Consider the following 25,844-nt stretch of genomic DNA (forward strand, 5'->3'; position numbering starts at 1 on the left):
AGATGCCAGGGGAATAACCTGGTTGTGAATGGTCTCTCCAAATAGATGCCAAGGTAAGGTCTGGAGGCTGGTCCGGTCTCTCAGGTGGTAAAAGCTTTGTGGTCTTGTGGTAAAAATCAGTCACTTTAAGGGTTCACCAACGCGTTTCGCTCTATGGTAGAGCTTTTTCAAGGTGTGTCACACCTTGAAAAAGCTCTACCATAGAGCGAAACGCGTTGGTGAACCCTTAAAGTGACTGATTTTTACCACAAGACCACAAAGCTTTTACCACCTGAGAGACCGGACCAGCCTCCAGACCTTACCTTGGCATCTATTTGGGGAGACCATTCACAACCAGGTTATTCCCCTGGCATCTGAGGAACAGCAGGAGTTCCACTTACTCCTTAAACATCAAGCTGCCTATCCCTCACCCTGCCTTCCAGGTCGTTTTCACTTGAGGCAAAATAGGAACGGATCCAAGTGGGCTCAACAATCCTTGCCCCCCATCCAGCGGGACTCTTTCCAAAATATACGGTACCGTATGGACACAATTTTCAGTCACTTTAAGAATTTTTAAATTTCCCCCATTTTTTCATTCCAAATATTTTTTTTATCCTATTTTTATATGTGCACAATGTATGTAAAACTGTTGATTTTAACCTGAGCTGCTATATATCTTTATTGATATTTTTCATTAAATCATGTTCAACCTTCAGGTTACTAGCATTTCTTTAACACCCTTCCTATATTAATTAGCGCAGTCTATTGTATTTTCTTTTTTAGATGCTGGACGGTCCTGCGATAAGCGAGACAGTTGGGGGGGAATGAATTATATTAAAGCTATTTAATCTTTATTTAGTATAATTTTATGTACATTTTTCATATTTGTCAATAAAATGAATACGGTTAAATATCTATAGTGTACATAATTTGGTCATTAAAAATATATCTACAAATGTGCCCTAGACATTAGATAAGAGGTGGGCAGAGCCTGGCAGCTGCTGGAAGGTTAGTTTCCAACAGGTAATGGCAGGCCCTCAGGGGCTACTGTACTGCCAGAACTTCCAGACCAGCAGCCACAATGGCCGCTCTTGAATGGCTATTGGTCTGCGGCCTCCTCTTGGCTCACGACTGGTTCCATATGTAAAATGCCACCAATGCTGTCTCTGCCTGGCTGACATTTGTTGCTCCAACTGCAATAAGATGGTGGCTGGGACCCTGCCTAAATTGTCTATCCCAGGTTCCCCAATTTCTGGTGGCAGGCTCCTCTGAAGCGGTCACAGCCAATACCCTGCTGCATGGCATTTATGTGTTTTCTCCACAATTGTACAAGATCGCAGGCTACAACCCTTCCCTCATTCAGTCCAGAGGAAGAGTACCGATACTTGGTAATGTGACTGGATAGAGCTACACCTCCAGTCCCCCACAAGACAATAGGCCCATCATGACGGTATGATGATGACACACATCCAGCTGGTCACATGGTTGTTAATAAGTCAAAAGTGTACAAAATTGTATTTCTACTTTCTTCCCAACATTTTTCTATTATTATTCAAGGAGACATTGTGGCATATAGTAATCACTACAGGCCCATGTAGCCTTATATCCAGCACAGCATGCAGGGGAGTGGCAAGGGGTGATACTGGTGGAGCATGAGCTCCAGTTGCCAAAAACTTCAGAGGCTGCGCTGCAGGCTGCTGCCAGGACCATTACCCACAGTGCAGCTACCTTGGCCCAGCCAGTGCTGGGCTCTTCCCTGATACAGCCCTGGTTGAGCACACACCAACGATCATGTCACCACACATAGGGGGTATTCTGGTTGATTCCATCAGATGCAAATTCGCACCCTTGTTAGTCAACTAAACCCTGCCTTGAGAATGGTGGTATGCCGGCCCACCATTTGCAAGGCACATTAGTTCGCACTGGCTTTGAATGGATGTTTTACATAAACATCCATTTGCAGCCTGTGAGGTAATACCCAAATCATTCGATGGTCAGTGACCATCGAATGAGGTGGAACATGCACGCATATCTAAGGTTGCTCTGAACAACCTTACATATGCGTGCATGTTCAGAAGGCAGTGGGCGGGCTGCTGACATCTGGTGATATTAGCTGCCCGCCCCCACGTGATCGGCCCATTAGCATGAGAATGCCCATGAAACGCTGGACGCTCCCATATGCTAATGGGACGCACCACGGTACTGGCTCATTTGCTGGTATAAACAATACAGGCCTGATTCAGGACCTTGGAGAGTGCCCCGCATTTGTTCCTGAGCCCTCAATAACAAGGACTACAGCATCTAGACCACTAGGGACACAGCCGATATAGGGGCAGATGGATCGGGTGCCGGACAGGGTCCCCGACAGGCATTTTTTATCCGATGTCGGGATCCCAACTGTCAAAACACCGACAGCCGGGTTCCCGACGGCCGTCGGCTATTTTCCCTCGTGGGGGTCCACGCGAGCCACTGTGCCCGCAGCGAGCCCGCAAGGGGCTTTGTTGCGCTTGCCATGCTGTCTGGGTACGGCCAGTCGGGATCCCGACATTGGGCTAATGACTGTCGGGATCCCGACTGTCGGACCCCTATACCACACCCGATGTATTAAGTCTGGAGAAGAGATAAACTGGAGATAGAGTGAAAGCAGATAAGCACCAGCCAATTAACTGTGTTTGAAAATGACAGTTGGGAGATGATTGGCCGTTGCATTATCTCCAGTTTATCTCCAGTATATCTGTTCTCCGGGCTTAATACATCTGCCCCATAGTTAACTAGTTACCGATATCATTTCGTGACATCACACGCGGACGTTGAACATGCAGGTTGTTAGCTTCATGGCCAAAATTTACCTGCACGTTCTGCCGACGAGCTGGGTGATTAACGTTAACGATGCGTGGGAAGTGCGCATGGTTAATGATACTGAGTGTACACACTAGATATTTTATTCTTCTGAGTAATATCTTTTAAAAGGTTGTTTAGTGTATATGGGGTTTATGGGGCCCATGTACCCATGTACTGTGATAATATCGGCTGAATTTGCAATATGATTATTGATTACATCGCATGGATGTAAACAATAAACCAAAGTGAACATCGCTTCAGGTCCACTGACAAATATAAAATATAACCATGCAGCTAGATAAAACAGAAAGCTAATAAGTATTCATAAAATGACATTCATCTCGTATTTGGAAAACCATACAGAAATTCACATAGGTTAATCTTAAATGGATCTCGACTCCTTTGGTATTCAAACAAAGGGGGTTATTTTGGTTCACTCTTTCTGACAAAATTCCTTCTTAGATGGACAAAACCATGTGCACTGCAGGGGGGCAGATGTAACATGTGCAGAGAGAATTAGATTTGGGTGAGTTATTTTGTTTCTGTGCAGGGAAAATACTGACTGCTTTATTTTTACGCTGCAATATAGATCTCACTTTGAAGTAAAACCCCACCCAAATCTAATTCTCTCTGCACAAGTTACATCTGCCCCACCTGCAGTGCACATGGTTTTGTCCATCTAAGAAGGAATTTGTCAGAAAGAGTGAAACAAAATAACCCCCAAAGGGACATCAATAACACAGATGTGATTGTATAGCAGTGCTGCTCAAACACCAAGCAACTTCCATCGCTAGGGGATCAACCACAAACAGTGCTTTGGTGTGGAAGAAAGTGCATCCGTGCTATCACAAATAATTTCTGGTAAAATCCCCAGCAGGAGGACAACGTTACCCAATTAGTGTATATAGGGGGTGATTCTGGTTGGTTTGCAAAAGCAAACTCCTTCTGCAGGTGGGGCAGATGTAACATATGCAGAGAGAGTTACATTTGGGGGAGTTATTTTGTTTCAGTGCAGAGTAAATACTGGCTGCTTTATTCTTATGGTGCGTACACACGGGGCAATATGATCGCTGGCAATATATTGCTCAGCAATCATATTGCTCAGTGTCCCGTTTTCATCTGCGACCAGACATGGTCGCAGACGAAAATGTCACACGTCGGGAGAAAAGGCAGGCGAAGTCGCTGGTCGGAGGAGCATGCTCCCACGAGCAGCGACCATTCAGGGGCTGAAAACAGGAGCGCGCACTTGGCGATTTATCGCCGGTGCACACTCCCATCGCTGGCAATATGGTCGCTCGGCGACCATATTGCCAGCGATATTTGCAATAATCGCCCCTGTGTACACACCATTACAATGCTATTTAGATTTCTGTTTGAACACACCCCACCCAAATATAACTCTCTCTACACATGTTACATCTGCCCCACCTGCAGTGCAGCATGGGTTTGTGCATTAAAGAAGGAGTTTGCTTTTGCAAACAAACCAGAATCACCACCGTAATCCATTTTGTGCTGCTTAGCAAGATGTGCTCGCAAAGATTGCAGATAGTTGGTAGATGGTGTAAGAATCCTCATTGTTGTGCAATAAGCTGGTGCGGATAGTGGAATTTCCCACAACTTGCTCAGGTGGGAAAATGGCATTAAGCCACTATGAGAGAGACACATGGGTTTAATTAACCATGCCACGTGGAGATTTAAGCTCATAAAAATAAAGTAAAAACTGTATGTATAGCAGACCATCACATATAGACATTGAACCCTTTCACAATAAACCCAGGTCGCCCATTATATACAAGGCAACCCGGGTTTAACCCTTCTGACAAGGGCATAACTGCCATAGGTGCAGGGGGTGCAGCTGCTATGGGGCCCATCTTTACTGTCTAAGTAATGTTTTACATACATTTATTACCATCAGTTGCTAAATAGGGGGCCCTTACAAACTTTTGCTATGGGGCCTACGCATATATATATATATATATATATATATATATATATATATATATATATATATATATATATAGTTATGCCTCTGCTTTCTGATGGCCAGGGTCAAATTGTCAAATTGGTCGACCCGGGTTATTCAGTTTGATGTTATCACACTGCACCTTGACCCGTCAACCCGGCAACAACCTGGGATTTACAAATGGAAAAATAGTTTTTTAAGATCCAGAAACAGTTCACAGCGCTAACAAACTAAATAAAAAATCAAATAAAAAATCTTGAAAAATAAAGTGAACAAAATCAATGTGGGATTTAGTTGCAGTGTGAAAGGGGTATAGGTGATTACCGAATGTCCAATCAAAAAGAGAAGGAAAGACACCAGAGGTTGGGGTCACTAGTAAGAGGAGGGCACCATCCTTTGTTTCCCCTGAATGCCGGGAATGAGGCCGTGCAGGGCCAGATTAACTAGCCCCTCGGGAACCGGAGATACCGCCAAGCAAAGCTGGAACGTTTTCCCCATAGGACAACATAGGACCAGGTTCCAATGGCTGCCATTTCCTGCCTGGCATTACTGGTAGAACTCAGTCAAACCCAAATCGCTGGGCCTTCAGTCTGATACCAGGCTGGTCCATATGAGTTCATTCTAGAGATATTGCGGGTAAAGTGATTTTTATCATTTCTGAAATGTAATTTCATGGCTGTTCATGTTGTTTGAGGACAGATTTCTCTGTAACCAAACAGCCCAGTTTCACAGGACCAAAATAATTCAAAGCCTACATATAAATGGGTCAGTTGGTTTTGAAGATATAGCTGGTTGTTTAAGGGGGGGGGTGGGGGGGGGTGTTCTCTCCCCCTCACACCAGAAAATGCAGGTACTAGGCTGATGTAAAAGGGGCCAGCCCGGGAATGTCCCTGCATGATCCTGGGACCATATTCCCAGGTAAATCCCTGCATTTTCTGGTGTGAAAGGGGTATTATTTCAAATAGCCGGGACCTGCAGTGCTCTGAATACAGCCGGGCAGCCCCCGGCTGTCAATGGCTGTCCTTTCTGCCAGCGGCGGCTGTCCCCCAGTTACCGCGAGCATGTATTCCCCCCTTGGCAATGAGCATGTAATCCCACAGGGAACCCCTGGCAATGAGCATGTAGGTAAACAGCACTTATGTAGCATAATTTTAATAGGCATTATGGTGTTAGGCATAATACGTAGTGTGGCGAAACATGTAATAGGCATTATGGTGTACATTTTTAATGCGCAATGCCCCTGTTTATGAAGCATATTGTGCTTTATTGCTCAATCTTTTTGGTATAGTGTGTATTTTGGCTTAATCCATGTGGCAAAATGTGAATTCTGCCTTAATCTGTGTGGCATAGTGTTAATTTTGACTCAATCCGTGTTCCATAGTGTGAATTTTGGCTCAGTCGGTGGGAATTTTGGCTCATTCCATGTGGCATAATGTGTAAGAGGCAAATACAGTATAAGGGGGTAACTATTGTGTTGCATGATTTGTATAAGGGGTATATGGTGTGGTAAACTTAGGTGACCACATAAAAGGTGCTGAAATGTTGTCTACCAAGTTTCATCTTTCAGTATTTTTTTTTTATCACTGGAGTGCCGCCTCACCCCGCAAGTATCTTAGCACCTTTGGGGGCACCCGCCAATATATCTCCCTGGATTTTTCCTATGCCAGCACCCTGCCTTTTCCAGGCATATATAATAAGTTGAAAGTATTTACAGAAATAGAAACACACCCATGAGCAGACCACCGAAACAGAACATTGGTCACACTACCCACATTATTAGGTGCTGGCCACCACCCCTATTATTGTGCATAATAGGTCCTTGATCATTTTCAGCTCCAGGCCCATTTAGACCTTAATCTGACAATTGGCGACTGTATACGGATAACACAATAACGCAGAGACACGGCACAGACACACAGGAAACCGGATACTGTATACTGAGTGAGGTACAAGATCGCGACTGTATACGGAGACCACAGTAACACAGACAGACGGCGCAGACACACAGGAAGTCGGATACTGTATACTGAGTAGGGTGGCCAATCCCGGGATCGGCGGGATCCCGGGATTTGGCCCCCAAAACGCCGGGATTTCAATCCCGGGATTGGAATTTCCAATCCCGGGATTTCGGGATTAAACTGCGCATGCGCAGTTTAATGCCGGGCAGCGTCTGAGCACTCAGACGCTGCCCGGCTTCTCCCATACCCCGCAGTGCGCAGCGTGACGAGGTCACGCTGCGCAGGGCACAGCCGCACGTCCACGGCTGCCCGCCCGCCCAGCGCTCCCGGCCACCCGCCCGCCCAGCGCTGACGGCCGGCCACCCGCCCACCCAGCACTCACGGCCGGCCACCCGCCCGCCCACCCAGCGCTCACGGGGACCCAGCGGCAGCGGTCCCTGTCCCTGCCACCCACCCAGCGGTCCCTGCCACCCACCCGCCCACCCAGCGGTCCCTGCCACCCACCCGCCCACCCAGCGGTCCCTGCCACCCAGCGGTCCCTGCCACCCACCCGCCCGCCCAGCGGTCCCTGCCACCCAGCGGTCCCTGCCACCCAGCGGTCCCTGCCACCCACCCAGCGGTCCCTGACACACGCCCACCCACCCAGCGCTCGGGCGGCCAGGGTGTTTTTTATTATTAGGGAAGCCAATCCCGGGATCCCGGGAATCCCGGGATTGAGCATTTTTCAATCCCGAATCCCGGGATTGAAAAAATGCCCCGGGATTGGCATCCCTAATACTGAGGGAGGTAAAAGATGGCGGCTGTATACGGAATCCGGATAACACCAAATAAAATATAATAATAACACAATGACAATTTTCAGGTCACTTTTCTCTTTACGCACTTCTTTATACAGATAGAGTGGGCCTTGCTCTTGTAGGTGACGTCGGAAGATTCGCCATCCGCCATCCCCCGCCAGCTGCCGTGTCCCCGCCGCCTCGCCGACGGACGCCCCGGGTCCCCGCCACCCCCCCCCCCCCCCAACCCTGTCTGTCTCTCTGAAGTGGAGACGGACAGGGTTCCCGTCCCCCCGCCAATGGGAAACTGAGACGCGCGTGCGAGACGCGCGCGTCTCAGTCAGATGGGGTGCCTCTCGCCAGATTTTGGCGCTGGCGCAGCGGCAGCAAAAATGAGAGGCGCTCCATCTGTATTACACTATTTATCTGGTGTATTAGTTATGTGACAATCAGTTTTATGATAATTAATACTATTTATATGTTAAACAATTGTATTACACAAATGCCACCACCAGCCTCTGTCCTTCCCCCACTTATTCTTCTCGGGTATATAGATAATATTATCTATACAGAATATTTCCTGCTGAAAATAAATATATAGATAATATTATCAATATATAAAAATAAAAATCAGGTTGTTTCGATGTGTCCCTCCCTTGCCACGTGCTGGGTCTCGGGACTCGAACCTGCAACCTGTGGCTCCCCGTAGCTTGGACTAATAGACACGCGCCACTGTGCCAACCAACCAGAAGAGAATCTCTGTGTAACTCGTAGCTCAACTGCAGTGACGTCATCCGCTCTGTGCTGCACCATCGCCACCTATTGGCAGCTGATGGAACTACACCCGGAACGACTGTGTAATCCTTGCTTGCATACAGTACACTGAGCTCCGCTCCCGGTCATCTCCCTGCTTCTGCGGAAGTAGGGTCAGAGTGTCTGCTCCTGCCGCTGCTGCAGTGATGTGGGTCCCAGTACCTTGGATGAAAGAGGCTTCCAGAATATCAGGCTCATGGGGAGGTAAGCAGAGGGGAGGACATTTAACTCCCAGCAGGTTACTATGTGGAAGGGGGTGGGGGTCTTTTGTGTACACAATCATGCTACAAATAAGATGTAATAACAGGTCTGGGGGGTTTGGTTACTGAAGTACTGCTGTTCTTCTGGAGGGGGGGGGGGGGGGGGGGGGGCGTTGGACTGGAAGTGCTGCTTTTCTACTTGGGGAGGATTTACTGGAAGTGCTGCTGTTCTATTGGGGGGGGGGGGTTGGGGTGGGTGTACTGGAAGTGCTGCTGTTCTGCTGGAGGGGGGTACTGGAGGTGCTGCTGTTCTACGGGGGGGGGGGGTGCTGGAAGTACTACTGTTCTACTGGGGGGTGGGATACTGGAAGTGCAGCTGTTCTACTGGAGGGGGGTCTGGATGTGCTACTGTTCTACTGGAGGGGGGGACTGAAAGTGCTGCTGTTCTACTGGAGGGGAGTACTGGAAGTGCTGCTGTTCTACTGGGGTGGGTGTATGGAAAGTGCTGCTGTTCTACTGGGGGGGGGGGGGTTACTGGAAGTGCTTCTGTTCTACTGGGGTGGGTGTATGGGAAGTGCTGCTGTTTTGCTCGAGGGGGGGGGGGTGTACTGGTAGTGCTGCTGTTCTACTGGGGGGGGGGTATTGGTAGTGATGCTGTTATAGTGGGGGGAGGGGGCACTGGAAGTGCTGCTGTTGTGCTGGGGGGGGGGGGGGTACTGGAAGTGCAGTTCTACTAGGGGAGGACACTGGGAGTGCTGTTCTTCTATGGTTGCGGGGGGGGGGGGTGATATTTAAGCTGCTGTTTAATGGTCGTGGGGGGGTGGTAAATTACCTGTGCTGCTGAAGCCTCTCACATCCTGCTCTGTCCCACACTTATAAAATCTTTCACACCTGACCACGCACTCCATCTGTAGCCTTTGCTGCCGTGCCTGCCTCTACCTCCATTGCCATGGCCCTGGCTCGGTCTGGGAGGCGAGGCTCCGGACTGCATGAAGGAATTCCTATTTCCAAACTTATGTAAAGTGCAACGGAATATGCTGCGCTATATAAGAAACTGTAAATAAATAAATAAATAATATGTGTTTCAGCACTGTATATGTATTCTCTATGTGTGTGTGTTGGCAGTGTGTATATATGCTATATATCGCGTGAACATCCCATTTTTTTGGGACGTTCCGGGGCCGGCAGTGGCAGAAGGGTGAAGTTGGTAGTCCCCCGTATTACCCGACGCTGGGCGCATCTATTCCTGCAGGCAGAGGGACTGACTGGCCAGCAGCTCACAGCGCATAATATGATGTAACAATGGGCCTTATTTTGGTTCATTCTTTCTGACAAAATCCTCTGGGCTATGGTGACTCGGCTTCCTCAGGAGAAAGTCCCAATTAAACACTACAGGAGCCTGTCTGATTTTTATTTTTCAGCCCAAATAATCCCGCTTACCTCTCCTTAGTGGAAAATCACTTTTTTCTCTCTGCAAGATGCTGATACAGGGTCAGGTTGAGAAAGGGCAGAGCAGCCCAGACCATCCAGTTCTGCACATTTACAGGGCTACAGTGGCCGATGACCATTCAGACAGTTTGACAGGTCCCCAACTTGTCTCTCTACACTTCTGTCTGTCACATCCAATCAGCAGCCGTTCCCATTTTAACGGGCCACTGGTTGCCTAAGACGGCCATTGTCTCACATAGCAGACATTGACTGGATCAGTCAGAAGACAACTTTATAGACCCAAACTCTGAGATCTGACTCCACTAAGATGATGTTTTGTTTCATTCCCAATTCCGAGTCTGGAAGGACAACGTGCCTGCACTCGGATCTGCTCCGGAAGTCCTGAGTTCGGGTGGGTTTGGTTCCAGGAAACCAAACCTGCTCATCTGTAATATAGATATGTCTCACCTAAGGTGTACTTGTGAAGCTGGTGGCCATATTAAATCTTTTAAAAGACCATGTTTGACTTCAACAAAAAAAACTCTTTTTATACATAAATATTTTTAATATTTTTTATTTTTTTGCGTCAATATTAATCTGTTGTGTGATTTGCTTTCTGCCGGTAATTGAATGTAGGTGACCTCAGAGTCCGATGTGACAAATGCGTTGGAGGTGGCCCGTTCCAAGTTTGGAGGAGTGAATATTGTGGTGAACTGCGCAGGGATTGCCGTAGCTATAAAAACCTACAACAAAAGCAAACAGAGGCCGCACAGCTTGGAAGATTTCCAGAGGGTCATAAATGTAGGTTTAAACGATATTAGAACTATATTTTCTATTTTCTCTGTTTGTATAAGCTATTGTATTAAAACCTGTATTTTGGAAGAATTTCTACAGTTTTCAATCATTTTGAGTGTGAACAAATAATGGGCCTGATTCAGACCCGATCGCAGGGCGGCCGATTATCGGACCACTGCACATGGTATGCGGTTAACATGCGCAAGGTCCCCCTGGGAATGAATACAGTCTGCATCAAGGCCAATATACGCTGCAGCATCAAACATCAACTTGGATAATTTAGCGATTAAATTACATTAGTACTGGTTTTTGGTGGTAAGATAAAAAGGGATGCAGTCAATATGCCGGCGGTCTAAATATCGACGCCGGAATCCCGACCGCCGAAATGCCGGCACTTTGTCCACGACAACCATAGAGGGAGAATAAAATAGTGTGCCCGTGCTACGGTGTGCCCGCAAGGGGGGTCGTTCCACAGCCCCCCCTTGTTGGCATTGCGGCGGTCGGGATTCCGGCGTCGGTATTCCGACCGCCGGCATATCATACCGGACCCGATAAAAGTTGTTGTTTTATGTTATTTGCTATTCTTAGGTGAACATTGCCGGAACTTTTAATGTTATTCGTCTAGCGACAGCAGAGATGGTGAAGAATGAGCCAGATGTTGATGGACAGAAAGGAGTCATCATTAATACTGCCAGCATCGCTGCCTTTGATGGACAGGTCAGGCTTTTTTTTATTTTTTTTTATGCAATGACCTAAAATTTTAGAGTATGAGAAAGATGTGTTGCGTCATCAGTATGTATTTGTGTGTTGGATACATTCCTCCTACAGTAAATGGAGGGTCTGTCTCTGAGTTGACCTAGAGCGGTGGCAATTCCAGCTAGAAGAAATCCATGCGACTATCCCCCTGCATTCAGCGACCATGACATCTCTGCAGCCTTCAGCTTGTGACAGCGGCATCATTACATTCCTTTGCATCTGCCCCAACCCATTCCTTCATGTGGGAGATCCTCCTGAAACCTCTAAACAGGCTGCAGCTTTGTATACATGGTCAGGGGACACTTATACTATGTGCAGACACCTCACTACCAACCAGTGAGGCCCATTCATCCTTAACTCAGGAGAGATACCGATGCTTATGATTCCAGTTGCTTGTAATCGCTTTCGGTTGTGTACATAGGGGTATGGGTCATAGGGTCGACATATATTTAGGTTTTGACCACTTAAGAGCAACACATGAAATAGGTAGACGTGGGTTGGAAAGTCAATACAACTGATACATTAAGTCGACATGAGTTTTTCACGTTTTTTTGTTTTGTTCCGAATTTCGCTGTAAGTCGACATGAACCCCATATCAGTGTACCGCGTCCCTTCGCATGGCTCGCTGTGCTTCGGATCCTATCGTATTCTCCTTCCACGCCCTAGTGGATGGTCAGGTCAGCTAAAAATAAAAACCATGTGAAAAACGCATGTCGACTCTCCCATTGTCGACCTAATGCTTGTGTAGACCTAAGACCTGTCAACCGTTAGTGGTTGACCTAATGTATGTTGACCTTTATAGTGCCAACCTAGCGGCTGTATCCCGTACACAGATGCGGACTCTTTAACCTTTACATCTGCAAACTATTCCTTGTGCAGATTGTGATAGTGATTTGTGTGCACATGCGTACACAGCTGCAAATGTATTTATTTTTTGTGGACTTTGGACTTGCTAATCATGTCAAGTGAAGTGAGACAAACGCTCACATCACATCCACCAGCGCCATGGCAACTGCATACATATACTCAGCCTTGGCGCAAAAGCATAGGGCCTAATTCAGACCTGGTTGCTCATCTGCAAAGTTGCAGATGACTGCAACTAGATAGCCGCCGCCGAGACAGACAGAAAACCTGCGCAAATCTGTGAGTTCCAGTCTGTGTACATGTGAGTAAGTCTGACCCTTCTACAGTTCTGCGACAGGCTGACCGAAGCACGCACTGGCGTCGCACTCTGCGACAGGCTGACCGAAGCACGCACTGGCGTCACACATCCTCCCTTAAAACGCCTGGGCAGGCCTGCATTTTTCTTTTTGGACACTCAGTTAAAAAAAAAAGTTTGGTTACCACCCCCCAAACGCCAGCTTCCTGTCAATCCAGTTTGCTATTTGGGCTCACGCATGCGCACTACGATTTGTGCACATGAATATCATTCCATGATCAAACGGATTGCAAATTCGCACAACAGCGATCAACTTTGAATCAGGCCCATAGACTTCCGAAATGAGTGTCTGATCATGAAGAGTGGACGCGCCAATAGAGACACTGGAGGCATGTTTCTCTATGTACATGATCTCATCTGATTATGGAAACTGGATTGACCCGTCTTTCTGCTTGCCGACATTCCCTGTTTCCTACCTTAAACAATACCTTCCTGTCAATAACTGCGCTGAAATTCTCATCGAGAGCGGCATCGCAACTCTACCGCGGTGCATGTACAGTCTACCATTAATTGCTCAGTCTTGTGGACATTGACCATGTATTCAAGCTGGAATTGGGCCCTGTGTGTATTGTGTTTTCTCCTTTGGACTCTTTAGCAAACAAAGCACTTTTTTTTTTTTCTCAAATGGACAAAACCATGCTGCTGTAGGTGGGGCAGATGTAACGTGGGAACCAACCCCCAGTGCTGTGAGGCAGTAATACTAACCATTACATCGTCCATGCTGCTGTTTTTGTTCCTACACAATTGTTAAGTTCTGGGTAGCACAGTAATCTGTCCCTCTCCCCCTCTAATTCTTGTGTTTAGCTAAGAACATGTAAGATAAATGTGTAACTGGTGATTGCACAAGGAAGCAGGTGGAGATCCTGAGGTCCAACGGCACCGTGCTCCTCTCTGGCGTAGTGTGATTTCCCAGCATGGTTTATTTTATATGTATATGAAATTGCCTACTTCTGGTTATTTGTAATGTGTCACATGAGCTTTGCTGTATTGGTCACATTGTGTACTGTTGCAGGTTGGACAGGCGGCCTACTCTGCCTCCAAAGGGGGAATTGTAGGAATGACGCTCCCTATCGCTCGAGATCTGGCTCCACTTGGCATCAGAGTCGTGACCATCGCTCCTGGTACTTTCCTTTTTATATCTGTTTTACTTGCATAAATGTGACCTGCTAGGGCAGGGAAGGGGAACCTTTGGCCTTCAACTGTTGTTGAACTACACATACAAGCATGCCGTGCAACTATTTAGCATTGTCAAAAAGCAAAACTGTAGCAGAGCATGCTGGGATGTTTACTTCAGCAACAACTGGGAGCCAAAGGTTCCCCATCCTTGCACTAGGGAACCATTTGTTTATACTACCTGATGCCTACACATAGTGAAGGCAGCCATTTTGTGTCCAGCACTAATGTTCTTGGGAATGATGCCTAGTCATACATCTATGACCAGCCCTACATGGATAGTAGTTGGGGGATTCTTCAGTGAGGTCATTTATTGCTGGCAATAAAGTTACGTTTGCCAGGCATCCTTGTGATTCTCCCCCCCCCCCCCTCAACTTATTCATATGGGACACCTGTAGTAAAGAAAGAGGGTCCCAATTATATAGATATAAGTAGTTTACATAAAGTCAGCAGCCATTTTATTTCTTAAGCAACTCTTTATGCAATTGCAGCCAGGAAATTCACTACAAACTATAAATTCTGATTAGAGTTTTTGTGAAATAGAATGCATTACCACACAAAATGGCTGCCTATGTTGTGTCTGTGACTGATGCTCTCTGTGAGACTGTTACAGCTGAGGAAGCCTGATTCAGATGCGTTTGCAGTGCTAACAAAGCAGCAGCAAACTGTGAGGCAGCCGCCTACAAGCGAACAAATGTCCATCAAAGCCATCACAACATGCTCGGCAACTGAGTGCGAGTGGTCCTATTGTGCCTTCATGGCTGTTCAAGAATACACATGGGAGTTGTGATGGCGCCGTTTTTTTTATGCATATAAGACCGCCTTGTTTTTGCAGACACTCCCCGCTGTCTCCGTGACTGAGTTTTCACTGCGAGCAGCATTGCAAGTTTACCTTGGTGCCGTGTGCTGTCTCCCTGTTGTACACTTGTAAAATTGTTCCTCCTTAGTCAAGACTAGATATGAGTGACTTGTTGTGCTATTCTTACTCTAGGAAAGGTTTAAATTATTAATAATGACCCTTTTTTCTTGTAATGTTCCCAGTGAGGCGTTATGGAGTCTGGTCCCCCCGCTAAAGCCCCATACACACTGGGTGATTTTGAGTTTAAAGCAGCTCAGTTTGTTGTACCAGCCGCTTTCCCCTCCAAAGCGGCCTAGTGTGTACGGGAGAGTGGTGATGCGCGCTCTGGCATCATCGCCAGCTGCCGGCACTCATCTGCTGGTATTACCAGCAGATGAGACCGGGTGGACCGCTTTCCATAGCTTCCTACTATGGAAAGCTGTCCACGCCCTGGAGAAATCACTGGGCAGGGGGAAATCGCTTGGTGTGTATGCACTTTGCTTGAACACCGTTGGCTTATTTAGTACCTTCAATTTTTTTTATTTAAAATCTGTTCTCAAGTATGAATATTGCAAAAACCTAGACCGCTAGTGAGCCTTGGGGACCAACATTGGAAAACACTTTTTTTTTTCTTGTGTAAGATTTTTTCTGTGCTCCGGAACACTGCAAAATGTCACCGAATATTCTGTCTTTCCAGGCTTGTTCGCAACCCCTCTCCTCCTTGGGCTCCCTGAGAAGGCAAGAGAATTCCTGGCCAAGCAAGTACCTTTCCCCAGCCGACTGGGACACCCTGAAGAGTATGCCCACCTGGTACAAACCATTGTAGAAAACCCCATGTTGAATGCAGAAGTCATTCGTCTGGACGGTGCCCTTCGTATGCAGCCTTAAAGTTAGAATCTTACAGGGAACCACCAAACCTTCCGTCCACGTCTTAAAGCATCGCTCCCGGGTTACACAAGGAGTTGTACGGCTATGGTGGCATTGATGCCAGGAATGTACCCAGAAATCTATCACTAGATTATTCTAGAAGACGTGGAAGGCCAGCAAGATTTTCTGGAACTGTGATTTTGACCTAATTCTGTTTATGCGGTTTGTAGGATAAAATTAGTTTTCTGATTATCGGATGCTTCTGCTCTTTGATTCATTTTGTTCTTCTCATTGAACATAACAAGTGTTCATTTGGTGTGGGTGGAAATGCATAAGGAACGTCATGTGATACATAACACCAATGGAAACAAATAAACTATGGAAATACATCGGATAACAAATGCATTTTTTTTCTTTTTAACAATTTTATTTACAGTTTCTTATATAGCGCACACATATTCGGCAGCGCTTTTACAGAGAATATTTGAACAATCACATCAGTCCTTGCCCCAGTGGAGCTTACCATCTATATTCCCTACCACATGTACGCACACATACAGATGTTCTAGGGTTAAGGGATTGTGGTAGGAAACCGGAGTACCCAGAGGAAACCCACACAGGTATGGGGAGAATATACAAACACTGCACAGTTAGAGCCATGGTGGGAATTGAACCCATGACCTCAGTGCTGTGAGGCAGTAATGCTAACCATTACACCCATCCATACTGCCCACTTAGCCCATGGTAACATGATTCCACAGCCATGTTAATATTGCAAACGGGGTGTGTGATGGGGAGAAGGGGGTGTAGAGTGAGGTAGGGGGTGTTTAATGGGTAGCAGGGAGTGTGTGATGGGGAGCGGGGGGCAGAGAGTGTGGTGGCTGGGGCAGGGTCTGTGTGATTGGGAGAGGGGGGCATGCAATGGGACACAATTGCATATGAAAAATCTCATTGAGGGTAATCTAACTGAGTATGGAACTGGAGAAATGTTTGAATACCCAGAATACCAATGATTCCCTCAAATTTACCGTTTCATTTTAAACAAGTCCAGTTCCCGATAAGTTTGCTTTGCCATGTCCATAAATAAAGCACAAGATCAAACACCTAATGTAGCTAGAGTTGATCTAAGTGGGGAATGTTCTTCCCAGGACAACTTCTTGTGGCCCTTTCGCGTGTTACATAAAAAAATATATATATATATCTTTTTGTATTCATGTCCAGAGGAAAAATTACAAATGTGGTCGATTAAAGAAATATATTATAAGTTTTATGTAAAAACATCACTGTTACTAGAAATAATGTACCTGTGCAAAGCAGAAGGGCGGCTCACTAGTAAGGAATAAGAACAAGGCTTTCCCTTTAGTGTAGAAACAAGTCTGCAGGTGACCACTAGGTGCCGCTAATGCCTAGCAATGCTTTGTAATCAAAATTGGGCCAAATTCACTAAGGTAGCATTAGAACAAGAAAATATATAATTCAAGAATATACTGTTTTTATTATAGGCTGTGTAGTTTATAAAGTAGAAAACCATTTTCAAGAAAGCCCTTTTTTTTTTATTAAGAAAAATTTATAGTGAAAGCATACCTCCCAACATTTTGATTTTAGAAGTCTGGATGCTCGCATGGCTGAAAAAGGGGTGTGCCCTATGTCACAGGGGGCACGGCCTTACAAGGATACCGTCACTACAGGAGCATGGCCAGCTCTGTGTAAGCTGTCTCTGTCTCATGCAGTGCGGTCCTTTTGCCTGCCAGTGCGGTCCTTTTGCATGAGATTTATCGCATGCGATCCCACAGATTGCTTCTGCAGCAGGGACGACTGCTGTCAATCACATTCAATTTGGATGCTTTTCATGCGATTGATCGCTGCAATCGCATGCAAAGAGCCCAAATTGCATGTCAATAATCCTATAGTATGGGGACCTGACCCCTCCCTTCTATAAAGGCCCCATATACTTGTGTAACATATCTAAGGCTCAAGTCGCATGTGATTTCCCTTGAACTCCCCCGGCAGCTTCTTGGAAGTTCTTCAATGCAATTTTATAGTTGATCTATTGTCACATGCGATTTATCGCAATGCATTCACATTGCCATACATTTAATCTGATGCGCTGGACTACAGGATGCTAGGTGGTTGACAAATCATAGCTGTAAGTGCCCAAACACACCCCGTCCTCCTGGCTGCACACTAAACTGCCCACATACTTTCAGAATGTGGGCAGACGGGATTGAAATGCCGGCATCCTAATTGATGTTGGAATTCTGGCATCGGTCTTATGACTGTTGGCATCCCATTGAAAGATGAGAGCATGATGGTCTGGTCTGCAACAGACATCAGATGGGACACCAGTTCAGTACACAAATAGCGTACTGGACCGATGGCGTGCATGCGCATAAAGGCTGAATGTATTATACTTTTATGGTAGTGACCACCATACTTTTTGAGGCTTCAGCTGTCATGGTTCCATGATTGTATTCCCCCCCCCACCGCCCATTATGCCAACCATTACTCTCTCCCCCCCCCCCCCTGATTATTACAAGGCAATACTATAATCTCCAAAAAATCACTTTAAAAACAAAAACCTAATGGGCTAATATTTTTCCAAATATGCTGATATTTGTTTAATTAAACCAAGCATACCTCCAAACATCTTCAATGTAGAAATCACACGGCTCAGGAAAATGGGTGTGGGCCTATGCCATAGGGGATCCACATTTTACATCACTACGGGTGCATGGCCAGCACTGTCGTGCTGGTCATGCCCCCAGCCCCTCTGCCTCTCTAAATAGATGCTGGACGGTCCTGCGATAAGCGAGACAGTTGGGGGGGAATGAATTATATTAAAGCTATTTAATCTTTATTTAGTATAATTTTATGTACATTTTTCATATTTGTCAATAAAATTAATATGGTTAAATATCTATAATGTACATAATTTGGTCATTAAAAATATATCCCCTAGACATTAGATAAGAGGTGGGCAGAGCCTGGCAGCTGCTGGAAGGTTAGTTTCCAACAGGTAATGGCAGGCCCTCAGGGGCTACTGTACTGCCAGAACTTCCAGACCAGCAGCCACAATGGCCGCTCTTGAATGGCTATTGGTCTGCGGCCTCCTCTTGGCTCACGACTGGTTCCATATGTAAAATGCCACCAATGCTGTCTCTGCCTGGCTGACATTTGTTGCTCCAACTGCAATAAGATGGTGGCGGGGACCTATCCCAGGTTCCCCAATTTCTGGTGGCAGGCTCCTCTGAAGCGGTCACAGCCGATGCCCTGCTGCATGGCATTTATGTGTTTTCTCCACAATTGTACAAGATCGCAGGCTACAACCCTTCCCTCATTCAGTCCAGAGGAAGAGTACCGATACTTGGTAATGTGACTGGATAGAGCTACACCTCCAGTCCCCCACAAGACAATAGGCCCATCATGATGGTATGATGATGACACACATCCAGCTGGTCACATGGTTGTTAATAAGTCAAAAGTGTACAAAATTGTATTTCTACTTTCTTCACAACATTTTTCTATTATTATTCAAGGAGACATTGTGGCATATAGTAATCACTACAGGCCCATGTAGCCTTATATCCAACACAGCATGCAGGGGAGTGGCAAGGGGCAATACTGGTGGAGCATGAGCTCCAGTTGCCAAAAACTTCAGAGGCTGCGCTGCAGGCTGCTGCCAGGTCCATTACCCACAGTGCAGCTACCTTGGCCCAGCCAGTGCTGGGCTCTTCCCTGATACAGCCCTGGTTGAGCACACACCAACGATCATGTCACCACACATAGGGGGTATTCTGGTTGATTCCATCAGATGCAAATTCGCACCCTTGCTAGTCAACTAAACCCTGCCTTGAGAATGGTGGTATGCTGGCCCACCATTTGCAAGGCACATTAGTTCGCACTGGCTTTGAATGGATGTTTTACATAAACATCCATTTGCAGCCTGTGAGGTAATACCCAAATCATTCAATGGTCAGTGACCATCGAATAAGGTGGAACATGCACGCATATCTAAGGTTGCTCTGAGCAACCTTACATATGCGTGCATGTTCAGAAGGCAGTGGGCGGGCTGCTGACATCTGGTGATATTAGCTGCCCGCCCCCACGTGATCGGCCCATTAGCATGAGATCGCCCATGAAACGCCGGCCGCTCCCATATGCTAATGGGACGCACCACGGTACTGACTCATTTGCTGGTATAAACAATACAGGCCTGATTCAGGACCTTGGAGAGTGCCCCGCATTTGTTCCTGAGCCCTCAATAACAAGGACTACAGCATCTAGACCACTAGGGACACAGCCGATATAGGGGCAGATGTATCGGGTGCCGGACGGGGTCCCGACAGGCATTTACCCGACGTCGGGATCCCAACTGTCAAAACACCGACAGCCGGGTTCCCGACGGCCGTCGGCTATTTTCCCTCGTGGGAGTCCACGCGAGCCACCGTGCCCGCAGCGAGCCCGCAAGGGGCTTTGTTGCGCTTGCCATGCTGTCTGGGTACGGCCAGTCGGGATCCCGACATTGGGCTAATGACTGTCGGGATCCCGACTGTCGGACCCCTATACCACACCCGATGTATTAAGTCTGGAGAAGAGATAAACTGGAGATAGAGTGAAAGGAAATAAAGCACCAGCCAATTAACTGTGTTTGAAAATGACAGTTGGGAGATGATTGGCCGTTGCATTATCTCAGGTTTATCTCCAGTATATCTGTTCTCCGGGCTTAATACATCTGCCCCATAGTTAACTAGTTACCGATATCATTTTGTGACATCACACGCGGACGTTGAACATGCAGGTTGTTAGCTTCATGGCCAAAATTTACCTGCACGTTCTGACGACGAGCTGGGTGATTAACGTTAACTATACGTGGGAAGTGCGCATGGTTAATGATACTGAGTGTACACACTAGATATTTTATTCTACTGAGTAATATCTTTTAAAAGGTTGTTTAGTGTATATGGGGTTTAAGGGGCCCATGTACACATGTACTGTGATAATATCGGCCAAATTTGCAATATGATTATTGATCGCATGGATGTAAACAATAAACCAAAGCGAACATCGCTTCAGGTCCACTGACAAATATAAAATATAACCATGCAGCTAGATAAAACAGAAAGCTAATAAGTATTCATAAAATGACATTCATCTCGTATTTGAAAAACCATACAGAAATTCACATAGGTTAATCGTAAATGGTTCTCAACTCCTTTGGTATTCAAACAAAGGGGGTTATTTTGGTTCATTCTTTCTGTCAAAATCCTTCTTAGATGGACAAAACCATGTGCACTGCAGGGGGGCAGATGTAACATGTGCAGAGAGAATTAGATTTGGGTGAGTAATTTTGTTTCTGTGCAGGGAAAATACTGACTGCTTTATTTTTACACTGCAATATAGATCTCACTTTGAAGTAAAACCCCACCCAAATCTAATTCTCACTGCACATGTTACATCTGCCCCACCTGCAGTGAACATGGTTTTGCCCATCTAAGAAGGACTTTGTCAGAAAGAATGAACCAAAATAAGGCCCAATACGTCAGGAGGACGCTGCCAGATGGGAGGAGTAACCTTCCTAAACACGGAGGTTGTCCCGGCTTCTAGCTGACTGGGTGGATGCGCGATGACGCTATGACGCATCGGACGCACGCCCCTGTCACACAGGCTGAGCTCCGTGATACGCACGGAGGTGTGTACTGTCCTGCACTCTCTGATTGGAAGAAAACCGGATACTCCATATTTGGAGATCCGGTGGGTGGTAATATGCATGTACAGGGTAACGGAGTAACGTAATTGGCCCTAGTAAATTACACAGGGTGGTGTGAATTAACCTAATTGTTGTTGGCTATATATACGATTCTGGGACACTGAATTAGTGTGGGTCAGTCCAGGATGAAGGCTGGATAAGCCGAAACGGGCTCCGTTGACTGCCATAATGGTGAATATGTTCCATTCATTGAATTGAGACCCATGTCTTATTGTACCTGCTTATTCCATCAGTTGCAGTTGTACCCCAGCAATATATGCTAAATTTCATGTCAGGTGACATATGAAATAAAAATCTTTTTTACAAGTATCATCAGGAGTGCTGCCATCTATATCCTTTGGATATTCTGTTTTCCTACAAATACTTCAGGCTAATCTGCACCCAGTATATCATCAATTGTAATGAGTGCTTGCTCCCCCAAGGTTTTTCTATATCTATATATATATATATATATATATATATATATATATATATATATATATGTATGTATGTATGTATATAAACATATGTATTTATATATTTCTGTCACTGTGGGGGCATATATTTGTGTCACTGTGGGGGCATATGTGCGGCGCTGTGGGGGCATATCTGGCACATCTGGCACTGTGGGGGCATATATTTGTGGCACTGTGGGGGCATATATTTGTGGCACTGTGGGGGCATATATTTGTGGCACTGTGGGGGCATATATTTGTTGCACTGTGGGGGCATATATTTGTTGCACTGTGGGGGCATATGTGTGGCACTGTGGGAGCACATGTGTGGCGCTGTGTGGGCATATATTTGTGGCACTGTGGGGGCATATATGTGTGGCGCTGTGGGGGCATATCTGGCACTGTGGGGGCATATTAGTAAACGGCATCAGTTGTGCGGCAGCGGCACATGGGGCATAATGTGTAATGGCCATTACGGTGTGGGGAGTATTGTATAATTGCCGTCACAGTGTGGGGTCTAATGGGCATCATGGTGTGTGGCGTAATGTGTAATTGTCATCATGGTCTGCGACATAATGTTTAATTGTCATCACGGTGTGCGGCGTAAAATGTAATTGTCATCACAGTGTACGGCGTAATGTGTAATTGGCATCACGGATAAATAGTGTATAATGATTTAAGTAGCCTGTCATTGTTTAGCCTTGATCTGTGAGGCGTACTAGGTCATTGTGTGGCCTTCAGCCCGCCAACTTAAGTGCGGGAGGACAATAACAATTCCTGCGGTAACCAATGTCTGGTCATGCAGGTTGCAAAAGTGTGATGTAAGGTAATTGTTTGGTACTTATGTAATATCTGGGCTCCCGTTTTTCTTATGAGACCGCGTCCCCTCGCAGGGCTCACCACGCTTCGGGCACGGTGGCTCGCTGCGCTCGCCACACTATATAAAATCAACTCCATGCATAGTTGGATAGTAGGGGTATGAAAAAATGGGGTGCATTTAACATGGGAGCCCAGATAATACATAAGTACGTATTGTTTTCCTGCTAGACCACGCCCTTATATTAAGCCACACCCCTTTTAAAATTATGCCACACCCCCTATTTCGGCGCACACCATGTTATGTATTGGGGGGGGGGGCGCATTTTTATTTCTTCGCCCTGGGAGCTAAATTGTCTAGAAACGGCCCTGGCTACTGCAACGTCCTGCGCATTGAAGGCGAAGGCATCATTCAAGGATCTGTGTGATGCTGCCACTTGGTCCTCAGGCATTATGAGCTAGATGTATCCAGAACCCAGTTTGGGGGTCAAGTTCTGCACAGTGTGTTTCAGAATTAAATCTTATAGAGCATGCAATTGTGTCCCTCCCTTTCTTATTATGGCTTTGGTATTTCCCAATGTTAAGGCTGCCATGGGATCGTAGAAGAAAATATCGGATTATACTCACCGATAATTCCTTTTCTTCTTAGAGACCATGGCAGCCATTATTTGCCCTCCCTTTGTGTTCTTTTTTCCCAGGAATGGAAGGAGACACTCAAAAAGACACCAGGGTCTGAGAGGAGCAGGGATTTATACAGGAAGGGGAGGTCCCTGGGAAAAAAGTAACCTGTCTAATTACAAAGAGGAGGGATGAAATCCCAATGTTAAGGCTGCCATGGTCTCTAAGAAGAAAAGGAATTATCGGTGAGTATAATCCGATATTTTATGTAGCACTTTTCTTTCAAAGCTGGCACACCCTGCCAGCTTGTTGCTGGCGGGGTGTGCAACCAGCGAATGTACAGCATACAGGCTTTGCATACAGTGGGGGCAGAGGTATATGATGATGATCATGGTAAAGAAACAGTAAAACAAAGAGTAATACATAGCTTTCCTCAGAGGCTGAGATAGATGGTATCTTGGGAAAAGCAAAAATAAAACATGGCAGTGTTTCGGTTTATGTCCAAATCCAGTCCAATCTCGAGTTCTAACTCATTGCTTGCTTCAGATGATGCCAGGCAAGCCTTGGCCAGGCTTCTCCAAATGTCCCATTTTAAAGGAAAATTTGGGTCAGCTGGTACAGGGGGAGGGGTTGGTGTTTGCACACATTGCTCAGCTTATCTGATTAAAGGTGGGGGATGTTGTAGGCTCCCAGTAACAAAACAGTGTTATCACACTGCACCTTGACCCGGCAACAACCTGGGATTTAGTTGCAGTGTGAAAGGGGTATAGGTGATTACCGAATGTCCAATCAAAAAGAGAAGGAAAGACACCAGAGGTCGGGTCACTAGTAAGAAGTGGGCACCATCATTTGTTTCCCCTGAATGCCGGGAATGAGGCAGTGCAGGGCCAGATTAACAATGGACCTGATGGAGCTCCAGGACCATTTTGTAGCTGAGAGCCAGGGCTTTCCAACGAGCCTGGCCCGCATCGCTAGCCCCTCGGGAACCGGAGATACTGCCAAGCAAAGCTGGAACGTTTTCCCCATAGGACAACATAGGACCAGGTTCCAATGGCTGCCAATTCCCGCCTGGCATCACAGGTAGAACTCAGTCAAACCCAAATCGCTGGGCCTTCAATCTGCTACCAGGCTGGTCCATATGAGTTCATTCTAGAGATATTGCGGGTAAAGTGATTTTTATCATTTCTGAAATGTAATTTCATGGCTGTTCATGTTGTTTGAGGACAGATTTCTCTGTAACCAAACGGCCCAGTTTCACAGGACCAAAATCATTGAAAGCCTACATGTAAATGGGTCAGTTGGTTCTGAAGATATAGCTGGTTGTTTAAGGGGGGGGGGGGGGGGAGGGTTCTCTCCCCCTCACACCAGAAAATGTAGGTACTAGGCTGATGTAAAAGGGGCCAGCCCGGGAATGTCCCTGCATGATCCTGGGACCATATTTCCAGGTAAATCCCTGCATTTTCTTGTGTGAAAGGGGTATTATTTCAAATAGCCGGGACCTGCAGTGCTCTGAATACAGCCGGGCAGCCCCCTGTTCTCTGCCCGGTTGTCCTTTCTGCCAGCGGCGGCTGTCCCCCAGTTACCGCAAGCATGTTTTCCCCCCTTGGCAATGAGCATGTAATCCCACATGGCAACAAGCATGGAACCCCTGGCAATGAGCATGTAGGGAAACAGCACTTAATTTTAATAGGCATTATGGTGTTTGGCATAATACGTAGTGTGGCTGAACATGTAATAGGCATTATGGTGTACATTTTTAATGCGCAATGCCCCTGTTTATGAAGCATATTGTGCTTTATTGCTCAATCTTTTTGGTATAGTGTGTATTTTGGCTCAATCCATGTGGCAAAATGTGAATCCTGCCTTAATCTGTGTGGCATAGTGTGAATTTTGACTCAGTCGGTGTGAATTTTGGCTCATTCCATGTGGCATAATGTGTAAGAGGCAAATACAGTACAAGGGGGTTACTATTGTGTTGCATGATTTGTAGATGGGGTATATGGTGTGGTAAACTTAGGTGACCACATAAAAGGTGCTGAAATGTTGTCTACCAAGTTTCAGCTTTCAGTATTTTCTTTTTATGACTGGAGTGCCGCCTCATCCCGCAAGTATCTTAGTACCTTTGGGGGGCACCCGCCAATATATCTCCCTACATTTGTCCTATGCCAGCACCCTGCCTTTTCCAGGTATATATAATAAGTTGAAAGTATTTACACAAATAGAAACACACCCATGAGCAGACCACCCAAACAGAACATTGGTCACACCACCCACATTATTAGGTGCTGGCCACCACCCCTATTATTGTGCATAATAGGTCCTTGATCATTTTTAGCTCCTGGCCCATTTAGACCTTAATCTGACACTGGCGACTGTATACGGATAACACAATAACGCAGAGACACGGCACAGACACACAGGAAACCGGATACTGTATACTGAGTGAGATACAAGATCGCGACTGTATACAGAGAACACAATAACACAGACAGACGGTGCGGACACACAGGAAGCTGGATACTGTATACTGAGTGAGATACAAGATGGCAGCTGTATACGGAGAACACAATAACACAGACAGACGGTGCGGACACACAGGAAGC

The 25,844-nt window shown here is 46.3% G+C and overlaps 1 protein-coding gene and 2 long non-coding RNA genes across 3 annotated transcripts in view; all 3 read left to right on the forward strand.

Annotated features, from left to right (window-relative positions):
• Positions 1-25,844, forward strand: part of LOC146035406 (3-hydroxyacyl-CoA dehydrogenase type-2-like) — a 232,060-nt gene that overhangs the window by 180,998 nt on the left and 25,218 nt on the right. The gene's annotated exons all lie outside the window — the stretch shown is intronic.
• Positions 8,368-11,466, forward strand: LOC146035402 (uncharacterized). Its single transcript, XR_014460632.1, has 3 exons — positions 8,368-8,534; positions 10,595-10,759; positions 11,342-11,466. It is a non-coding gene; the product is annotated as an uncharacterized LOC146035402 (long non-coding RNA).
• On the forward strand, positions 13,636-15,995 carry LOC146035403 (uncharacterized). Its single transcript, XR_014460633.1, has 2 exons — positions 13,636-13,849; positions 15,437-15,995. It is a non-coding gene; the product is annotated as an uncharacterized LOC146035403 (long non-coding RNA).

This window comes from Crinia signifera, chromosome 9, assembly GCF_055691185.1.
Source record: "Crinia signifera chromosome 9, ASM5569118v1, whole genome shotgun sequence".
Classification (NCBI taxonomy): Eukaryota; Metazoa; Chordata; class Amphibia; order Anura; family Myobatrachidae; genus Crinia; species Crinia signifera.